The sequence below is a fragment of the Corvus brachyrhynchos genome, unplaced genomic scaffold (genome assembly GCF_000691975.1).
Source record: "Corvus brachyrhynchos isolate BGI_N302 unplaced genomic scaffold, ASM69197v1 scaffold72, whole genome shotgun sequence".
Lineage (NCBI taxonomy): Eukaryota > Metazoa > Chordata > Aves > Passeriformes > Corvidae > Corvus > Corvus brachyrhynchos.
The window spans coordinates 994,117-1,001,796 of record NW_008236763.1 but is presented as its reverse complement, the minus strand read 5'-3'; the positions used below and the strand labels follow the sequence as shown (position 1 = coordinate 1,001,796).

Below are 7,680 nucleotides of genomic sequence, written 5' to 3'. Positions count from 1 at the left end.
CTCTTTCCTCTTCAAGGGCATCCCATGACTCTTGGGTGTCAAGTGCTTTTCCCACACAACACCAAACTGTTCCTTTCCAGATCAAGCCTTTTTCTCTGCTGCTTTATTTCAAGCCTCAGGAGCTAAATTACAATAGTCAAGTTAAAACCTTCTCTGCTAATAGCTCTGGAGACATCCCTTAACAACTCTTAAGTGTTAGCAACAAGGTGGCTCATCTTGAACCCTTCTTTCCCTTCCCAGTTTTTTCCAGACAGCCTTTTGTTATGTTAAACCAATATATTTAGGCATTAATTACTTAAAGCAATTCAGTGTTCAAAATTAAAAGAATCAGTTCACAAACTCGAGGCCTCCTTACACAACCTCCCTGTCCTGCAAACAACCAGCAGTATATGGGTAAATGGAAATTGTTTTTTAATTAATTGTATCAGACTTTTCTTAGGAGACTGAAGACACTGAAACACCAAGGCTGCTGAGGCCTCAAGCAAAGCAGGGCACGGGCCCAAGACCCTCTGCTCCCCAGAATATGGGGAATTCTTTCAGCATAGAGAAGTTCAGTATCTCAAAAGAAAAGCAGTACAAGCAGGTGCTTTGAACATACAAGATGAGAGACATTAGAATTTGAACTATAAATGTTACAGGAATCTGCAAGCTTTCATTTATTGTCAAATTCCTTGACGAGAGAGCCAAAGAAAAAGATGCAATTTTTTTAAAGAACAGATTTTTGGGGAGTAAAAATTCAAATCAAATCACAAGCTCAAAATCCAGCCTGCAAATTTGCCTCTCTCTGGCTCCTGCCCTTGTCCACAGCACAGCATCCATCATGGCCCACTCCTGGGGAACACTGCAGGCCTCTGGTTCTCCTGAGCTGTTGGAGAACACAGCGGACAGAATGCTCCCTGCAACACCCAGGGCACCTTCCATTTGGAATTTCAGATGGGATGCAGCCCTTAGGTCGTGCAGAGACAGCCAGCAACGTTTCTTAGGTAACAAATGGACTTGGTCATTGTAAGGAAGGTGCCAAGGTCTGTCCCATGGAGTGGGGGAGGAGCCAGGCAGGTGCCTGGGCTGGGAGGTGCGCTCTCTGCGTGCCCTCAGCACTCACAGGGTGCAGTGTTTTGTCATGAGCCAAGCAACTCAGGTGACATCTTCTGGAAATATGCAATGCAGAGACACTGGGCAGTGCTAAACAGCACAATAAAATCTGCAGCACAGAACATGTGATGTACGACACTTTGGACTCCTGTAACTCAAGTCTCCACCTTCACAGACCTCCTCTCACTCTCCAAATGCAGTGTGTAACCAGGCACCACAGCACCCCATAAGGTGCCTATTGTTAAAAAACAAAAAGAAATAGTGCAGCAGATGGACAGTTTCTCACTCCCAAATAATGGAACTTCTCTACATGATACAGGGGGGAGAGACTAAAAATGTATGGGAGACATCCAAGTGAGGCAACCCCTTTTGTCTCTTAGTTCCCACAATCTTAGTTGGATGTTCTTCAGCCCAGCTCCTGGGGACCTGGCTTGCTGATACTCCAGGCTGGGACATCTCTAACAGCTTCTATTGCTCCGGAAGCAGGAGATGCCTCACTCCAAGCCTTGGAGAAGGCCAAAGGGGGTGGACGAAGAGACATGCACATCATGCTGCAGGGAAGCACTTCCACCTGGAGCTTTCAATTTCAACGTTCAATAGGGATGACACATAGCAATTAAGTGCAAAGTTTCAAGATGTTTTGAAGGACTGGAATTTTAATCAGTGAATATCTTTCAACAGACAGAATTTCAGAAAGCAAAACTTGTGTCAGTTTTCTTCGTTCTTGACCCCTATTACACTAAAGTTACACTAAATTCTAGGTATGAAGTTGGGAAACTACCTTAGAAGATGTCTGATGATGCAAAAGGACTGAGGGAAGCTGAAAGCTTTAAGATGAAGGAGGGAGGGGGAAAGAGCTGGCTAATTTATAGCTTATGTATTTTTCACATGAAGACACAGAAAAACATTTCATTGTCTTAGCAGCAGTTCCACACATAAGTGGGGTGTTCTAGGAAGAAGACAGAAACCTGCGGTAACAGAAGCAATCCTGTGTCTGCAGGAGCAGCACGAGGAGAGAAACTGAGAGCCCACAGGAGAGGCACAGCGTCCTCAGAGCACCAAACCATCAAAGGAACTCACTTTCCCTGAGCGGCTTTAATGTGCACAGAAACACCCAGAGCAGCTGCTGAAACCTTCTCGAGATACCCGCAAAGGGCTGAGCACATCACCTGAGCACAGTAAAACACCTGAGCACAACCCCTTGCCCAACAGCAGCACCACAATGACGGTGCTACAAGCAGGAGCCCTCAGAACCATCCCCAGCAGTTGATCCCTCCCAAAGCAGATGGTCCCAGCAGCTTTAAGTGGGGGGTAAAATATCCCGAGAATGTCCCAGCAGGAGCTGCCACTGAAAACAGGCAACAGCTCTTCCCAGTGGAAAGTCACTGAGAGCTGCCAGTACACAGGAGATTCTGTAACTGCCAATTCCTCAGTACAAACTATGTCACCAATCTATAATTGTCTGCAGGAAAGTGAAGGGGGATTAAGCTACAGAAACTGTCTGAGAACAAGTTGGGGCATGTAAGGCAGAGTTCAGCTGGACCAAAATTATATTGTACCCAATTCTGCTACAGTTACCTGCTTATGCTTCCGTGCCACAAGCACCAAATTTTTAAATGCTTTCTGTCTTGGAGCACAATTATAGTATGTTCCACAGTTATAAATACAATTTCTTTAAAGTCTAGATTTCATTCAAAATAATCAGGTCAAACATTTGAGCTGCTCTGGAGGAGAGGTGTGGGTTTGGTTTTTTCTACGCATTAGATAAAAGCTTCTAAGAAAATATTTTTAAATTGTTTAATTCTGTAATGTTGTTATTTTTAGTAGCACTAGGAGACAGCTGTGGACACAGAGAGGCAGCAGTCTGCGATGGTTCACAGGCACTAAGACATATCCACTATGTATCAAGTGAGCCACAACAGACCAAACAGTTTAAAACCTCTTTTCCCTCCCCAACCCAAGGGTGTAAACGACCCTGCACCCGCCACAATCCACAGAGCTCCCCACACTGTCCTGACATCCTGGTGACAGCACATCAGCAGCCACCAGATCTGCTTCTGGGGTGCCACTTCTGCCTGTGAGAACAGCGTGTCACCAACTGGGTTAGAGTAAGAGGGACACCAAGTCCAAAGCCTCAGCTTCCCTCTTCCCTACTAAAGCTTATCAACACCCAGTCAATGTTTTGAGGCAACCTTTTTCATGAGATTTGGCCCAGCTGGTCACCATAAACAAATATTAACCTGACCAGAGTCACACCAAGACACAGATTGCTCAACAAACGTGTACTGAGTCACAGAAAGAACACGGGACTCTGGTCTCTATCACCTGATAATGATGGGAAGCAAAGGAACAGGAACTCCCACCCACTGCTGTCACTGCTCCATGGATGCTGGGTGAGGAATGAAAACCCACAGACATCCCCAAGGGAGGATGATTTATTTGGAAAATCAGGTCTCCTGTCTCCTCCATGACACGAGGATTCTCCACCAAAGGGAAGGGGTGTCAAAACTGAGCTCGAGGTCCATACAGAGCAGAGGGAAAGCTTTCCTCACATTTGTCAGAACATGGCTTCAGTCTGAAGAGCAGCCCAAACATCTGTTTTCAGAAGGACACCTGCATGCTGCAGGCATCTGCAAACACCTGAGGTTAAAAATCAGGAGCAGTGCTGATGTGAGCCGCTGTGGGAACCACACCCTGTGTGAGTAAATCCCCTTGACCGGGTCTGTTCTGTTCAATTCTGAGCGTCCTGACTTCTCACACAAATACACCTGAAGTATTTCTCTTGTAGGTGAGTAGCACCTACACTTAGTATAAGTCACGGGAAAAGCAATTAAACCCCTATTAGCTAAATCCCCAATCAAGTACATCCACTTCTGGGCAATACAGCTGTTTCACTGGATATAAAGAATTGGAACAGCCCACCCACAGGGATGGAAACGTGAATCTGTAAGGCAATTTAAGCACAGAACTGCCCCACACCTGACACAAGACAGAACTAGGTTTTACTGCAGATTTCTGCAGTATTTTCAGAGATAAACTTAATCTTTATGCAAAACATCACCTTGGGAGTACTAGTTAAACCATGACACAGCCACAAATTCTCCTAAACAGATGAGAAGAACACAAGGATCCCCAGAAGAGATCTGACAACCTTACAAATAATGACCTTTTTCACCTAAAGCTGGATCCAAAAAGCTTTGTTACAATAATGCTTTTTTCCTCCCCACACACAATGGAAACCATTATTATCTGACACATTTCAATTAAATATCACACCTACTGCTCTAATAAAAATTCAGCTTTCTAAACAAAAGCTAAAAAGAGAATGTAAAAAAATATTACACGTAAATTACTGAAATATACATTAGTTCTTCCAAACTGGGAATCTCTGAGCCAACTGCACTAAAATATGGATTTTAAATCCACCACCATTAGCTACATCAAACTAATTCACTTTCTCACAGAATTAGAGCAGCTCCAAGCCTCTCACCCACAAAGCTGGCACACACTCCAATTAAAAGAAAATAATTCCTTTTTCTTCTCCCAATACAATTTCCACGCCAGCTTTAGAGGAATCTAATGACTTTTATGGAGTTCCAGGAGCTCCCTGTGAAGGCAGGCCAAGGCCAAAGGGGTTCAGACTCGCTTCTGCCCATCTCACAGATCACTGTGGAGCTGCAGGCAGCACGTGGGACTTTGCTGCGCCACAAAAATCCCTCCCACGAGCCCCCTCCCTCCCACCTGTGGTGGGGCCCAACACATGGAGGGGAGGGAGCAGAGCCAAGGTAACCGAGGGGGATTTGATCCTGGATACAACAGCAGCAAAATGCCCTCCCCACTCTGCTGCCCAAGGTTTCCTCCAGAGAAAGAAACATTTTGGCGCCGAAACAGCTCACTTTTGGTTCTGCTTTTTGAACAAAAAAGTTCACTTTTGGTTTTAGGCCGAAAGCGAAAGCTCAGCCTCTCCCTCTGCAGCCCCTCTGAATGGAAAATAAATAACTAAATGTAAAGCAGTGTGATGTGTGTTGCTGTTGGGGAATGTACAGCCAGGATCTCAGGAATAGGATTTATGCAGCAGGAAGGCAAGAAGTAGGCACAGAAAACAGACAGAACTCTAGGAAAGTGTTTAATAAATACCAGGGAAAGACAAAGGGTTTAACCTGTATTTCCTGCAGATCAAGGAACAGCCTCAGAAACTTTGGATGCATGTGTTCAACCCAAAGCATTTTTGCAGCACTTAGTAAAACCAGCTGGCAGTTCCTTAGCACTGCCCAAGCCTGACAGAGGTCTGAAGGGGCACTGGGCACTCCTGGGAACTGGAGAAGTGGACACGGACTTTTAGAGGCTACTTACACGTATTCCTTCCCAGTCAGCCACTAATTTTTCCCCCCAGATTGGCCAAACAAGCTATTTAAAAATAATTCCTTTATTCCAGCAGTACAGCTAATTCACTCTAAATCCGTTGACCACAATTACTAATGATGCTGTTGGAAATTGTCTTTCAAAGCACATCAAACTCTGAGTGTTCCCTACAGTACATGAAAGACGCAAAGTGGGGAATGAACTGCGGGTCTGGAGATGACAGCTATTGCCAAAGAGCAGCTTTCACACCCGGGAACAAGTTCTAGTGAAACTATTTATGTCTTTGTTAATTAACTCACACATGGGACATTGCCACAGAGAACCTGGAACCCCCAGCGTGTGCACTTCTGTCACCCCACCACGAGCTCCCTCACCATTTCCTGCAGGTGAACATCAATCCCGATGCAGAAGGAAGGGATCATCCCTGAAGGAATGTGCCATGCCTTTAACACACGGAAAAGTGACCTGATGGTCTCATCGAGACAAATTATTTGCAGGACATGCTGGTGCCAGAAGGTTCTGACCCTAATTCCACCCCACACGAGGCAAACCTGGTAGGGCACCCGAATCACCTGGGCAGCGTGGATTGCACAGGGCCCCTCAACCACACAGGAAAGGCGCTTCCAGAACAGGAACACGTGTCCTGATTGTCCCTGCTGAGGGACAGCAGGGTTAGTGCAGGGTCAGCCCGGCTGGGCCAACGACCCTGTGGCCATACAGGAAGGGGTGGGAGCTGGGCAGTGGGATGGGCACAGGGTAGAGCTGCCAACTGGACACGCCAGCACGAGGAATAGCACCAACCTGGAAGAGAAGGAGCAGCCCCTGCCAGGCTGAGAACGGGCACTCACAAGGGCTCTGAGCCCTCTCAGAACAGTCCCAGCCCATGTTTGCTTGCACACACACCTCACCAACCCAACAGGCACGTGCCCATCCATTCACAAGGCTTACCAATTAGTGCTTCAGAAAAAATGTGAAAACTGATGTTTTCAGAACCAAACTATTGAAGTTGGGAAATTAAAGCTATTTTAACCACTTTAGATCTTTTTCAATTGCAACTAAACATTTGAAAAGCCCTTGGTTCTGAGGCTGGATTTGAAATGCTATTATTTTAAACAAGAATTCAATATTCCTGAATGAAAAAGAACTGCTTCAGCACAAACCAGGAACACTCTGGCTACACAGAGCATCTTCAGGAGTAACTTTCAGGTTCAGCTCTGTTCCCTGCTCTTCCCAGGAATCCCACAGAACCCCCAGGATTACAGTGCAGTGTCAGATTTAGTCACACCACCAACACGTGGATGAGGTGGAAAAGCATCTTCTGCTGGGAAACAACCGTTTCTTCCAAGCAAACTCCTGAACTCCTTGAGACCTTCTTTCACATTGTGTCAGATTACAAAACACAAGGAATTACTTGCTATTCCCTTACTCCCTCTGCAGATGCATATTTGCCACTATAATTCAATACAGAGCTGTAGGAGGAAGGAAAGGCAAAAGCAAAAAGCTGACAAAGTTGTCTTATCACTGTTTATAAGCTCTACAATTCCACTCAAGTTTTCTCCCAACTGTTGATATCCTGACCTCCCCTTGGATTTCAGGTTTCAAAGCCGAGGTTTCTGGGTTTGATGTTCTACCTCTAAGCAAAGCTTAGCTAAGTGATCTCTGTTCACCGTGTCTGAAACACCCAGCACTCGTTTGCTCTCCTGCAGCCCCCACGGTGCAGAGCTTTTAGGTCAACACACTTTGGAGATGGGCTGAGAGGTGCAAGGGCTCAAAACGAGCCAAACCCTTCAACTCACACAAGCAGCTGCTCCACAACATGCTTTTTACAGTTCCTGGGCTCACTGCACCAGAACACTCCTAGTTTCTGGTTTTCACCCTTGTACTGAACACCTCCCCTGTTTTTCTCGAGCTACAGCTTCCCTGATAACTTGTGCCTACTTTTACCTTGGGCAGCGACACAGAGCCTTTATCAGGAAAAACAGACACCGAGAGTCAGAGGATTTAGAGAAACCCTCAGTCCACAGGCAGACGCTGAGTTTTCCCCAAACACCCCGGTAACTCTCGCACGTGCACCGCGGCCGCTTCCAGGCTTCCACAGCGCCTTTCTACCACAATTTCCTTTCCTCTGAAGCTGCCTCAAAGTCGGGGCGTCACAGCCCGTCCCTGAACGCAGTCCCCGCTCCCTGCCCGCGGGTCACACGCCCCGTGCATCTGTTCGTCACTCTC

The 7,680-nt window shown here is 46.4% G+C and overlaps 2 protein-coding genes across 2 annotated transcripts in view; both read left to right on the top strand.

Annotated features, from left to right (window-relative positions):
* Nucleotides 1-7,680, top strand: part of SNRPC (small nuclear ribonucleoprotein polypeptide C) — a 16,612-nt gene that overhangs the window by 2,929 nt on the left and 6,003 nt on the right. The window lies entirely within an intron of this gene.
* UHRF1BP1 (UHRF1 binding protein 1) overlaps nt 2,949-7,680 on the top strand; it is a 36,595-nt gene continuing 31,863 nt past the window's right edge. The window contains exons 1-2 of the mRNA XM_017727208.1: nt 2,949-2,954; nt 5,053-5,060. The gene's annotated coding sequence lies outside the window, so the exon portion shown is untranslated. The remainder of the gene's footprint in view (nt 2,955-5,052; nt 5,061-7,680) is intronic.